This window comes from Microtus oregoni, unplaced genomic scaffold (genome assembly GCF_018167655.1).
Source record: "Microtus oregoni isolate MIOR12 unplaced genomic scaffold, Mior012 000032F_ref0000030, whole genome shotgun sequence".
NCBI lineage: Eukaryota > Metazoa > Chordata > Mammalia > Rodentia > Cricetidae > Microtus > Microtus oregoni.
Genome location: NW_024543091.1, coordinates 23270450 through 23285178, shown reverse-complemented (window position 1 = coordinate 23285178; position 14729 = coordinate 23270450). Strand labels below are relative to the sequence as shown.

General features: G+C 48.4%; 1 pseudogene; it reads right to left on the bottom strand.

Annotated features, from left to right (window-relative positions):
• LOC121465975 overlaps positions 1–13795 on the bottom strand; it is a 98725-nt pseudogene extending 84930 nt beyond the window's left edge.
• Positions 13796–14729: the final 934 nt, after the last annotated feature.

Here is a 14729-nt window from a genome sequence, read left to right as displayed (position 1 = left end):
TGTGCTTGGTGCCTGAGGAGGTCGGAAGAGGGCATCAGATCCATGAGTCACCATGTGAGTACTGGGAATTGAACTCAGGTCCTCTGCAAGAACAAGTGCTCTCAACCACTGAGCCATCTGTCTCTCACTGTCACAGAAGCCAGGCTCTCAGCTGGGGCTCTTGCTACTGCCCTCCCGCGCGATACCCCCACCCCATGTTGTCAGGGCTCAGTGTCATCCAGGCCCTTCCTCTCTTACTCAGTTTGAGAAAGCTTTGGTGGCAGACATGAGTGCCCTGAAAATGAGTGGAATGCCTCAAATCCCTGAAACTCCGACCGCCCCTGAAAGGGGTGGGGAATTGGGGAGTGGGGGTGCTCAGCTCCCGCTTGGCAACTGGGTCCTTGTTCCATCCCTGGCACACAGTAGGTGTTCCCCATTCAGTGCCTGACAGAGTAGATGTTCCGCATTCAGAGGTTAGGCTTAGGCTGTTTGTGCTATGGCTGTGTGGCAAGGAACAATCCCTACCACTCTTCGGTGCTGCTTTCTCACCTGAAATGCCCATTGAGGGGCTGGAGCGATGGTTTGGCTGTTAAGAGTGCGGACTGCATCGCAGAGAATCGGACTTCACATCCCAGCACCCACGCTACCGAGCTCATAGTCAACCACCTGTAACTCCAGGAACCTGTTGCTGTCTTCTGGGCCTCTCAGACATATACGCACACGCATAAATGGATGCAAATACCTATAGGGAAAAATTAAAGTAAATCTTTTTATTTTTTATTTCCTATGCCTATTGTGGACTTAGCCAGTAAAGTACTTGTCTTAGACTCATGAGAACCTGAGTTTGATACCAGGAACACACGATGGTATTGGATTAACTTTTCCTGGGGAAACACAAAAATAAACGAATAAATAAATGAATATAAACAAAGCTGTGTGTGGTAGCGCACGCTTGTCATCCCAGCGCTAGGGAGGTGGAGACAGGAGGGCCCCAGAGCTCCCTAGCCAGCCGGTTGCTCTAAATAGCTCTAAATGGTCCTTATAATTTCGTCCTTTCTCTCCTCGTTCTGAGACACAGAGGTAGTTGACTTCCAGCATGGAATAAGGGAAGCTTTCTAAAAACTGTTGTCAATACCTAAAATTTGATAAAATTTCAAATGCTAAAAATTTGGTGGCTTAGCTGGGTGATGGTGGCGCACACCTTTAATCCCAGCACTCAAGAGGCAGAGGCAGGCAGATATCAGAGCAAGTTTCAAAACAGGCTCCAAAACTACAGAGATACCTGTCTTGAAAAATCAGAAACAAAAACCAAAACCAAACAAACAAACAAAATGTGATGACTTGCTAAGCATTCTGACTAAAACGTTTTATAGCAGACGGTGCATTTCCCCCTACAAGTTGTCCTTTTCATCCAAATACACCTTGAAGACTGTACTGTATCACAAGGCTCCGAGATACCCCTCCCCACACACAAGTGTGTCACAGGTTAGCCCTGGGACTGAGTGACATTTTCTGCCTCCCTGGTTGTGGCTAAGTTGTTGAATCTTGAAAAAAAAATTAAGATTTAAAAAGAAATGTTTCTGTATAAGAGTTTTTGTCTGTGTGTACATGTGAGCCTGGTGCTCATGGAGGTCAGAAGAGGGTCTCAGATACCCTGAAACTGGAGTCAGCCTGCGGGAGCCGGGGGTCGAACCCGGATCCTCTGCAAGAGCATCCAGTGGTATTATATTTATTTATTTATTTATTTGTATGTGCATTGGTGTCTTGCCTGCATGTATGTCGGTGTGAGGATTTCAGAACCCCTGGAACTGTAGTTACAGGCAGTCTTTGTGGGTCCTGGGAATTGAACCCCAGTCTTGTAGAAGAGCAGTCAATGCTCTTAACTGCTGAGCCACCTCTCCAGCACCCCGAGTAGCCAGTGTTCTTAATGGCTACACTATCTCTCCAGCCCGGGGCTGGCTAATCTGATGTTGAATGACAGGAACTGGGCATATTGTTATGTTTCCTCTTACATAAAACATTCCAAAAGGGTCAAGCCAGAGAGAGAGTGGGTCTGTGGTTGCTGGGTAGGAGTGGAGGACAGGAGAGAGGAGCAGTTTCACAGGTACAGTTTCCATTTGGGGTGACAGAAAGATGCTAGAACTAGACAGTGTGACATTTGCACAACACTGTGAATGTACTTAATGCCACTAGTTTGTACCCTTCCAAAGGTAAAAATGATAAATTTTTTGCTATAGGTATTTTACCATAATTTTTAAAAAAAATATATAGGGGCTGGAGAGATGGCTCAGAGGTTAAGAGCATTGACTGCTCTTCCAGAGGTTCTGAGTTCGATTCCCAGCAACCACATGTTAGCTCACAACCATCTAAATTGAGATCTGGTGCCCTCTTCTGGTGTGCAGGCATACATGCAGACAGAACACTGTCTATATAATAAATAAATAAATCTTTAAAAAATATATATAGTAAGGCTGTCGAGAGGGTTCAGTGGGTAGGGCACCTGTTGTCAAGCCTGAGGACCTGAGTTCAATCCCTAGGACCTACATGGTGGAAGGAGAGAGCTGACTTTCCAGGTTGTCCACATGTAATCAGTAGCACACAGGCACCAAAAAATTAAATTAAATAATGAACTTTAAAATAACAATAAATTATTTTCATCAAAAAAGAACATCATAGAATTGCTGGGGGATTACAGAGCCACAGAGAATTCTTCCAAACTCTAGAAAAAATAATTCCTTTTATAGAGATTTTAACAATATATGTGCATGTCCTTATTGGGGATGAGCCAGAGGCACTGGATCCCTTAGTGCTGGAGTTAGAGGTGGTTGTGAGCCCCCTTAAGTGGGATCTGGGAACTGGACTTGGGTCCTCTGCAAGAGCAGTCCATGCTCTTAACCACTGAGCCATCACACCAGCCCCTCATTATCTGTCTTGATGTTGTTTCTTCACTTAGAAGGTTTCATGAGGTCAGTGGCCCTATTTGCCCTAGTGCCTGTGTTACCATATTGAATAACTAATTACTTCATAATAATTATAAAATACTTTGGGCCACTATAAAAGTAAGAATGACGGCTGGCATTGTTTGTCCTAGTCAGGATCACTACTGCTGTGTTGAGACTTCATCACCAAAGGAAGTCAGGGCAGGAACTCAAACAGGGCAAGAACCTGGAGGCAGGAGCTGATGCAGAGGCCATGGAGAGGTGCTTGCTTACTGGCTTGCTCCTTCTTTCTTACAGCACCCAGGACCACTAGTCTAGGGGTGGCTCCGCCCATAGTGGGCCGTCCCTCTACCATCAGTCACTAATTAAGAAAATGTCCTACAGGCTTCCCACAGTCAGATCTTAGGGAAGCATTTCCCCAACTGAGGCTCCCTCCCCCTTGATACTCTAGTTCGTGTCATGTTGACATAAAATTAGCCAGCACTTGATCACCAAGGATTTTAATATTAACTTTTATTTTTAATAAGATAATACCACTTATTTAGCTGGGAGGTGGAGGCACACACCTTTAATCCCAGCACTCGGGAGGCAGAGGCAGGTGGATCTCTGTGAGTCCGAGGCCAGCCTGGTCTACAGTGTGAGTTCCAGACAGCTCCAAAGCTACAGAGAAATAAACAAATGAAAAAAACCCAACCAACCAAAAAAAAAAATCACTACTTTAAATATTGTTTGTCTTGACTACTAAGATGAGTATGTGTTTTGTGTGTGTGCACCTTTGTGGGAGCCTAGGCAGTTTGGATGCTCACCTTACTAGACCTGGATGGAGGTGGGTGGTCCTTGGACTTCCCACAGGGCAGGGAACCCTGATTGCTCTTTGGGCTGACGAGGGAGGGGGACTTGATTGGGGGAGGAGGAGGGAGATGGGAGGCGGTGGCGGGGAAGAGACAGAAATCTTTAATAAATAAATAAATTAAAAAAAAAAAAGATTTGGGGCTGGAGAGATGGCTCAGAGGTTAAGAGCATTGCCTGCTCTTCCAACGGTCCTGAGTTCAATTCCCAGCAACCACATGGTGGCTCACAACCATCTGTAATGAGGTCTGGTGCCCTCTTCTGGCCTGCAGGCAACACACAGACAGAACATCGTATACATAATAAATAAATATTTAAAAAAAAAAAAAAGATTTGCACCTGAGGCAAGTGGATAGCCAGGCCCTGCTGCACAATTGGTCTATGTTTTGGTAGGTTTTGTTTGTTTTAACTTTTATTTTTATTTGTGGGTGGGAGCATCCATGGAAGCCAGAAGAGGGGATTGGAGCCCCTGGATCTGGAGGAACAGGCAGTTGTGAGCTGCCCAACATGGGAGCTGGAAAAAAACTTGAGTTCTTTGCAAGAATAGCAAGCGGTCTTAGCTGCCGAGCCGTCTCTCCATCCCCAGCGATTCTTCCTCTTAGCTGTTATCACGCCTACCACAGCAAGAGCTACTCTTCGTGTGTCCATCTGAGTTCGTATGTTATCTATAGCCTTCAGTTTCTTTTCTTTCTTCCCCCACCCCACCCCAGACAGGGTTTCACTATGTAACCTTGGCTGTCCTGGAACTCACTCTGCCCGGCCTTGAACTCAGAGATCTGCCTTCCTCTGTCTCCTGAGTGCTGGGATTAATGGTGTGTGCCACCATGACCCAACTTTTCTTTTCTTTTGGAGCCAAGACTGGCTCCAAATTCTCTATGAAGTCCAGGGTGTCCTGGAATCGCTGGCCTTCTTGTCTCCACTTCTGGAGTGCCGAGATTACAGATGTGCCCACCAGTTTCTATAAGGCTGGGGATCCGACCCAGAGATTCACGCATACTACGCAAGCTCTCTACCACCTGGCCTACATCCCCCTCCTACAGCTTCTTTTTCAATTGATATGCCAGTAACTCATTTTGTTCCGATTTTCCATTATATGTAACATTACCATCAATCCCAAATTCATTTCTGCTCCATGGATTTCTTAATTGGATATGAACACTGTTTTGATGTTGCTGTGTTCTGCTAAAATTTATATCCATATCTGCAAACATAAACATATCTTTGCTGTGCAACTTTTTAACTGAATTTGCAGAAACATTCACGATACTGTCGTATGGTTCACCCTTAGCAGAATGAGCTTCCATGAGCTCAACTTTACTTCTGATCTTCCAGGAGAAGGGCCTGTTGGCCCTACTGAACATTTCTCAGGGCCGGCATGTTTACCTGTGTGTGTGTGTGTGTGCATATGTGCACACCAAAAGTTGACACTGAGTGTCCTTAGTCACTCTTCACCTGATACTATTATGAGACAATGTCTCTCATCAAACATGAAGCTTGCTGATTCCAAGCTTACACCACAACGCCTGTTTTTGGTTTGTTTCCTGTGAGTGCTAGAGATCACATCTAGGTCCTGGTGTGTGGGCAGCAAGCACTCTACCAGCTAAGCCGTCGCCCCAGCCCAGCCCGCAAGCTCTGTCTACACTTTTTAGCTCAGATTCTTGAGTCGGCCAGTCTGACGGGCTCATGGGTGCTTGCGCTAGGGGCTGTCCCGCCTACAGACTGGACGCTTGTAAGCCGGGTGCCCACCTTTTCTCTAATCAGCTGAAACCGAGAGTTAAAAACCGAGACAGGTCACCTGTGACCAAACACGGCCACCTGAAGCACATGGACCTTTTCCTTAGAAAAGGCTGTGGTGATGGCCTCAGTGGACACTGGCAGGTGACCCTGTGCCAACCCTCAGTCACTCCTCTCTCCGGCAGCTGTTACCACCGCCATCTGACATGGATACCCTCGATTTGCTACTAGAATGTGTTTATCACATACTCTTAGCCAAACGTTCCAGAAGATAAGACGTGTCTCCCACAGTGACCAGCCCCCCACCATGAGCCAACATTTCCAAGATTACACCAGAGAAAGCCTCAGCCCTCTGCCGTGTTGGTCTCGTCCCTCCTGAGGACCATAACAGCTAGGCTTTGTAGAGCCTAGCCTCCCTGGAAATGCTCCTGGTGTTGGCAATATGACAGGCAATGAGATATGAGGGGGGTTGATAGACGAGCTTCTGGTGAAGTCCCTCAAAATCAAGCAGGCCAAAGGGGATAGGGGATCCAGATGGGAAAGTATGCGCCTGAGTTCAATCCCTCGTACCCACAGAAAAGTCAGGAGGAGTAGTGGCCCATATTTGTAATCCCAGAACTGGCAAAGCAGAAACAGGAGAACCCCTGAGGTTTGGTGGCCAGTCAGCCTAGCCATCGTTCATGAACATTACACACAAGGTTGTCCTTAGAGTTAGCATTAATTTAAAAAAGCAAACAAACTAACCAGGTGGTGGTGATGCACGTCTTTAATCCCAGCACTCAGGAGGCAGAGGCAGGTGAAAATCTGTGAGTTTGAGGCCAGCCTGGTCTACAGAGCTAGTTCCAGGACAGCTAGGGCTGTTACACCGAGAAACCCTGTCTTAGAAAACAGACAGAAAGGAAGAAAGGAAGGAAGGAAGGAAGGGAGGGAGGGAGGGAGGGAGGGGGAGGGAGGGAGAGAGAGAGAGAGAGAGAGAGAGAGAGAAAAGAAAGAAAGAAAGAAAGAAAGAAAGAAAGAAAGAAAGACTAAACCATGTCTGCAGTGCCCTGGAAGGCCAGAGAAGAGAATCAGATCTCCTGGAAGTGGAGTTATAGACAGTTGTAAGTCACCTAATGTAGGTGCTGGGAATCGAACTTGGATCCTTGGTATGCCCAGTACACACTCTTAACTGCTGAGCCATCTTTCCAGCCCTATAGTTTGCTTTCTGTTGCTGTAATAAACACAATGACCAAAAGCAGCTAGAGAAGCAAAGGGTTTATCTGAATTTCCAGTTCCCATTCCCATCACATCACCGAGGGAAGTCAGGAAGGAACGGAAGTAGATCCATGGAGGGATGTTGCATACTGGCATGCTCTCTGCTAGTTTTCTTATACAACCCAGCCCGTCTGCCTAGGGATGGTGCTGCCCACAGTGGGCTGGGCCCTCTCCCATCAATCACCATCAAGACAATTCCTCACAAACATGGCCACAGGCCAATCTGATCAAGGCGATTTTCAGTTGAGGTTCCCCCTTCCTGGTGGCTCTAGGTCGTGTCAAGCTGACAATAAAAACTAACCAGTTTATACACACACACACACACACACACACACACACACACGGAGGAGTCACTTTGTCTCTACCTCAGGGAACAGGTGAAAGGCAGATTGACTCACTTGAGACCAGGAATGGCACAAAGGATCCTGAAATCCCCATGGCACTGAGGCCCCTCTGGGCCAGCCCGCCAAGGCTACCTCCATCTTTCTTTCGCCCAAAGAAGGAATTAGCCCACAATTTTACCTATTGGGGGGGGGGGGCTCTGGAATATTATCCCTAACTAATTCAGCACCCAAGTCTCCTTGCCCCCCAAAGCCAGCGCAGGGTCATCTGACAGAACCAGGTGGCCCCTGGGGAGTGCCTGCGCTCTTCCGCCACAGTGTCCCCAGCTCATGGTGAGGAGAGGCAGCACAGAGTGCGGATCTAGGGACCATGAGGACAAAAGCCTCACACCCCACCCTGCAGGAGCACGCTGGGACTCCTTTCCTCCGCAGCTCCCAGACCCTCACATCCTCCACACGCATTTCATAGCCTGAGCACAGCTTTGCCACACTAAAACTCAAATAGCGTTCCAGGACTGGAAAGGTTGTTGCTCTTGCAGAGACCCTGGATTCGGTTCCCCACATCCACACGGCAGCTCACAACTACCTGTAACCTGATGCCCTCTTCTCACCTCTGTAAGCACTGTAGACACACACACACACACACAAAGGCCAGCACTCAACTGTGCGTGCACACGGTACACATACACACACAAAGGCCAGCACTCACACACATAAAATTAAACAAACTATTTCAAAATCTCCATTTGATTCCCACCACAGTGCTTCCTACAGAGGAGAGGCGCTAAGGGGGGGGGGGGGGGGGGGGCTTACAGGGGGCGGGGACTAAAAAGCAGGTTTCATAAGCATTTTCATCTTGTCTAAGACGGAAGCAAAAGGACACCACAGTGGTTGAACGTCTTCTTCTATGCCAGGTCTGTCACCTCATTTCATTGTGTCCTCAGAGCTTACAGGTGGTGGTGTCCACCCCGTCTGGGGTCTAGGGAAGTTGAGTGACATACCAAAGGGCACGGGGCAAATGCAGGAGTCACCCCCTTATCTGAGGACCACTCATGGCTGCCTGAGACTTCAGATAGGACTGAAGCCCACAGAATGCTAAGGCTGGGGTATGGTCTGATGGTGGAGTGCTCCCCTAACACACTGAAGGCCCTGGGTTTGATCCCAGGACCAAAAGGGAAAGATAGGTATGACTTACTATTAATACCAACGTTTTGAGCTGAGGAGAGGCACTTACCTCATAAGCCTAGCACCCTGAGTCCAGAACCTGGAATCCATGGTGGCAGGAGAGAGCTGACCTCCACAGAGGAGCCACAACATGTGCAGGCTTGTCCACACACAATAGTAAATACATAATACATCGCTTTTTTCATTCATACATACCTGTGGTGATGTATACTCCAAGTAGTAGGAGTTTACTAACAATTAATAATTAATGATAGTAATTGGGGCTGGAGAGATGGGTCAGTAGCTAAGAGAACTTGCTGCTCTTCCACAGGACCTGGGTTTGGTTCCCAGAACCTATGTGGGGACTCACAAGCCTCTGCTAACTCCAATTCAAAATGATCTGACACCCTCTTCTGGCTTCCATGGGTATTGCATGCACACAGTTCACATGCGTGCAGGCAAAAACACCCATACACACAAAATAAACATAAATATTTTCTTAAATGATGGTTTATGGTGGTTTGAATAAGGAGGCCCCCACAGGCTCACATACTCGAGTGTTTGGTCCCCAGTTGGTGAAACTGTTTGGGAAGGATGAGAAGGCATGGCCCTGTTAGAGGAGGTATGTCACTGGGGTGAGCTTTGAGGTTCAAAAGCCCACACCATTCCCAGTTAATGGTCTCTCTGCCTCCTGCGCGTAGGTCGGGCATAAACTTCCAGAGCTTTCCCTATACCCAGGACTCTTGATGGCATGGATGTCTGACAACTGTTTGGTGTTTTCCCACTGTCTTTGGGACTTTGTCACTGTCTTTGTTTCTCTTTTTCCATCTTTTTTTTTTCTGTGTTGTTGAGACTGAATCATTCTTATAGATCCCCGTAGATCTTCATGTTCACAGATGCCTTTGGCTCATTTCCATTCTGATATTAAAGCAATTCAGTCCCTTCCGTGTATTTTTAAGTTCTAGAAGATGAATTTAGTTCCTTCTATCTTCTAGTTATCTTGAGCCTTTCCATCTTTTATTTCATTTCAAGAATATTCATTATTATTTCTTGGAGTACGGTCATAAGAACTGCTTTTTAAATCTTTGATCAATGCCTGTATTATGTCAGGGTTAGTGTCTGTCTGTCTATCTAATCCATTAGTAGTCTTTTCACTGTGAATTGAGACTTTTTTAGAGTTCTTCATATCCTAAGTTTAGGTTATACCCCAAATGTTTATATTATTTTATTATATATTCTAAGTTTCTTTCTGTTAATGAGCTAAACACCCTGAAAACTTGGGGAGGAAAGGCTTATAGTCCATCATGAAGAGAAGTTAAGGCAGGAACCTGGAAGCAGGAGCTGAAGAAGAAGCCATGGAGGGGTGCTGCTTACTGCCTTGCTCCTCATGGTTTGCTCAGCCTGCTTTCTCATAGAATCTGGAGCCAGGCGGTGGTGGTGCACGCCTTTAATCCCAGCACTTGGGATGCAGAGGCAGGCGGATCTCTGTGAGTTCGAGGCCAGCCTGGTCTACAAGAGCTAGTTCTGGGACAGGCACCAAAGCTACAGAGAAACCCTGTCTCAAAAAAACAAAAACAAAAAAACAAACAAACAAAAAAAAAAGAATCTGGGACCACCAGCCCAGGGGTTGCCCCACCCATAGTGGGCTGAGCCCTGCCACATCAAGCATTAATCAAAAAAGACAGTCTGATGGAGAAAAGTCCTCAATGGAGGTTCCTTCTACCTAGATGGGCCTAGTTAACATTAACTAAAACTGACCAGCACTTTAGGAAACTGTAGACCTCTCTTAAACCCAAAGCAAATGCTGATCTACCAGATGAGAGTGTCTTAGCAGACAGTTGACCTGGGCAAGATCTAGACTACAGATTCCATCCAATTTTCTGCAAACCCTGGTTCAGTTTTTAAAGCCTTTGGCTCTGCTATTTAAGTGGGTTCCAAGGGTGCAACCTAAGTACCCAGGCATGCCTCCAGGATGGCCATCGGCCCACAATTTAGATCTCAGACCATAAACCAAAGCACCCAAGCTTCCCTCTCCCAACCTGTACTGCATCCCCTTGGAAGCTTGTCTCATCTGACCCTGACCAGGGTAGCTCTTGGGAGTGGTAGGGGAAGGAACTGGCAGTGCCAAGGAGGGTAGAGGAAGGTGCCCTGCTCCTTGGTATCATCTGCTATCTGGATGTGGTGAGCTGTTGGTAGCCTGGGCTAGTCACAGCCCAACTTTAAGCCTCTACTCCTACATATTTTTTGGGGGGAGGGTTGGTTTTTAAAGACTGTTGGGAGCTGTGAACCCCCAGATCCTGAATTTCTTGTAAACAAGTTGTTTTCCCCTGATCTGAGTGCCTACAGCTGCTCTGAGCACGAGACCCTCAGGAGTTCCTGATGGCAGGGGAATGGTTTCTGGTGCATTTGGCTGGGACGTGGCTATTCCTATATAAGCTGCCCCTGGACACAATAAAGGGGGCATTCTTGGGGCATTCTGGTTTCAAGGATGACCTGTGTCTCTGTCTCTCTGTCTGTGAGTCTTTGTGTGTTTCAATCTCCAGCCCCTTGCCCTGTTCACCGTATGGTGGCGCATAGAACATAGACGGGTGTGATGCGCTACACAAGGTTTCTCTGTGTAACAGTCCTAGGTGTCCTGAACTAGCTTTGGAGACCAGGTTGGCCTCAAACTCACAGAGATGCACCTGCTTGTGCCTCCTGAGTGCTGAGATTAAAGGCGTGCGCCACCACCGCCCAGCTCCTTCCTACTTTCTTACCCGTGTCACACTCGGGCACGGAAGAAACGCGATGTCAAGTTCAGCCACTCCAGGTTGTGAGAAATTCTGGCACGCATATATGTTCTGCTGTTCTCGGTTTAGAGAGCTCACCTGGCAGGGACATTGCTATGTCCTCTCAGGAAGACTTTCTCTTCTCAGCCTCGGTTTCCACTCTGAAATCCGCCATAATCCAGAGAGGCCCAGGCTCCTCCCACCCCGGCTAGAACCAGAGCCCCAGGCTCCTCCCACCCTGGCTAGAACCAGAGCCCCAGGCCTCTCTACAGGTGCAGAGCCATCCCTGCTCTTCCAAGCCCTCTCTTCAGGATTCATTTAGTTCTAAGTGGTGGTGAGAACTAAATCCTGGATTGAAATCCAGATGCCTGGATGTCCGCGCTGGATTCCTTCCAAAGGAATGACCGTCTACAGCATGCCCAGAGCGGGGTGCTGGTGCAGCTGGTCTTAAAGATCCCCTCCCCGGGCACACAGCCCAGTGCCTGCTACGCAGAAAGTGTTCCATAGATGCTGAGGGAACAGGGTTGGGACCATGCAGCCAGGTCTGCAGCACCTTCTTGCTCTCCTGCATGACTGGGTCCTGAATATGGGCTGATGACGGGTCCCTGCTTGGCTCTTAGCCAGGGAAAGTTGAGGAATGGGCCTGGGTAGAGGTGAAAGGGTACCCCTCCCCCAACATATGATACATATCACCACATCTGCCCTTAAATCCACACATTTACCTTCTTGGGGAAGGAAGCTCCTCCCTCGTCCCCTTTCATTGGAAGGGAAGCTGAACACCCCTGCAGGGGACTGCAGACTCTGGATTGAGACTGCTCTGAGACCCCAAATCCTCACACCACACTCCTCTTCCCTCTCTTTAGTTGAGGGGAAGACAGATGGGAAAACGGAGGTCTGAGCACACATGGGGCTTTCTCAAACTAGTTGGACAGCTGGTTCTAGTCCAAGACTGTAGCCTGTGCTGTTTGGCTTCAGTGATCTTTTCTTCCCAGGGGCTTCAAGAAGAGGGATAGCCGATACCTATATTGCTTGCTGTCCAAGAGGGGCAACCATTGGTGAGAAACAGGGTGGGCCCTTTTCAGGGCATTAAAGGGGGCTCATTCTGACACCCCACTGTAGTAATAAAAAAAATAAAAGTCCCCCTCAGGGAGCCATTGTTTATCACAGTGAGGAGCCATGTTTAAGCAAGACTCTGGCACCCACATCTCACATTGCCTTGTCCCTTGACCAGCGTCCATTTCCACCCTGGGGACCATTTGTCAAACTGCATCTTTGTGGGTACTTGGCTTCAGAGGATATGCCCCTAGCTCCTGCTGGGTGAGCAGCTGAACAAGTGTATCTACCACTTGGCCTTATTCACTAGACACAGGAGCTGGACACATGAACACTCCAACCACTTTCCCTGTAACTGCGGATGCTGGCTGGAGCTGACATCCTCCAGGCCAGGCTAGTGAGAGCAGGCAAGACTGTGTAGGCTGTGAAAACTCCCAGCTCAGGGCTGGGGAGACAGGACAGTCATGGCTACACAAGCCTGAAGACCTGATCCTCAGGACCCACATAGAAGCCAGATGTGATAGGGCACATCTGTAACCCCAGGGCTGGTAAGGCCAGAGGAGGATCTCTGGGACTTGGGCCTGCCAATCTAGCACAACTGGTGAGCTCTGGGCTCAGGAAGAGACTCTGCCTCAAAAAATAAGGTGAAGGGACTAGCGAGGTGACTTACTTGCTGCTCTTGCAGAGGACCTGGGTCCGTCCCCAGCACCCATGTGACAGCTAACAACTGTCCATAACTCCAGTTCCAGAAGGGCTGATTATTCTGGCCACTGTGGGTGCTGCACACATGTGTTACACAGACATACATGCAGGCAAAACACCCAAACATCTAAAATAAAAATAAATTACTTATTTTTTTAAAAAAAAAAGTGACGACTTGGAGGGATGGCTCAGAGGTTAAGAGTACTGCCTGCTCTTCCAGAGGTCCTGAGTTCAATTATTAGCAACCACGTGGTGCCTCACAGCCATCTGTGAGATTTGGTGCCCTCTTCTGATGTGCAGACAGAACACTGTATACATAATAAATAAATCTTTGCCGGGTGGTGGTGGTGCATGCCTTAATCCAGCACTTGGGAGTCAGAGGCAGGTGGATCTCTATGAGTTTGAGGCCTGCCTGGTCTATAGAGGGAGTTCCAGGTCTGCCAAGACTACATGGAGAAACCCTGTCTCAAAAAAATAAAAACAAAAATACAAAAGGTAAAAAAAAATAAATAAATAAGTGAAGGTTCTGGCAAGATGGCTCAGAGGGTAAAGGTGACTGACGCCAGGCAATCCAAGTTTGATCCCTGCTATGCATATGGTGGAAGGAGAGAACCAACTCTATTGTCTACACATTTGAACCCAGAGAGAACAGGCAGGGGAGGAGGACGAGGAAGGGGGAGGAAGGAGGAGCAGATAATGCCTGGCTTAGATCTCAGGCTCTGAGGAACATAACCGACCAACTATGAACCCTCGCTGTGCCGTGTGCCTGTGATGGCTGTACATCCCTTAGCTTGCTGCGGTCTGTCAGCAACAACCCTGTTACGTGGTCTGGTGACCCTCCCAGCCTCCCTGGGTTCCTCCTCAGCCCCTCAGGGGTGTGTTCCCAGAGGCATCTCTCCACATTCCTCTGAGAACGCAGGTCCTTACACTGGAGGCTGTCCCGGCCTGAGACGCTCTGGGGCTTCTGAGGTTGTGGGACATCCAAGGCCACAGCGTTGCCAAACAGACACATCGAATAGTAGATGCCCACTTCATCACAACCAGGACCCACTACTTGCTAGGGACTGGTTGTAGGTCCCATTTCCTTCCACCCCTAGAGCTCACTCCCTCCCGTTCCAGAAACTATGGGTCAACCATTCTTCCCCAAGCAAAGTTGGGCTGGGGCTGGGCTGAAGCAGCCAGAAGTCAAATAGAGAAATATAGTCATATGCTCATCAAATTCTGTATTTTATTGTCCGAGAATCTATCTCCTACCTTCTGTGTGAGAAGCGTGGTGACAGCAGAATATTCCATAAATGACACTGGCTTTAGAGACCCCTGGAAAGTAGAGTTTGCATTTGAGCATTCCCTTCCTGAGCTGTGTGATACTGAGCAAGTTGCTAAGCCTCTCTGAGCCCATGTTTCCCCTGTGTAAATATATATTATTAGCTGACACTAGCAGATATCTCCCACAGGTCCTGCACTGGCTACAGCTAGTCTGTCCTTGAAGCAGCTACTTGGGTCTGCCCCTTCATTCTGGGCAGCCAAATTCCAGCTTCCTGCAGGCTGCTCAGTAGATGGAGTTTGTGGGACCCCAGCTAACTGCCTGCTGAAGGGGAGACTCCAATGCGGTCTAGCCTAGGCCCTTGTGAGTCGGGCCCCTTCTGGGCCAGCAGTAGAAGTACAGGAGACAGGCTGTAGAGGGCAGCCTGGGTGTGTGTGGGGGGGGGGGGGGACTGTGTTCTGGGAGGACTAGATACGGAGCTGCGTCTCATACAAGGGGCATACGAGGGCATCTTCAGCCCAGGTTCCCATGTGAACCCTCAACTTCCCACATCAGAGAGACAGATGTGGACAGTTTCTGGGGGCGGGATGGAGGGGGTTGGAAAAATAATCATCTCAGACCAAAGTGGGGGAACCACAAGAAGCTGTCCAGAGGAGGTGTATCAGATTCTGAAGGCGGGGGC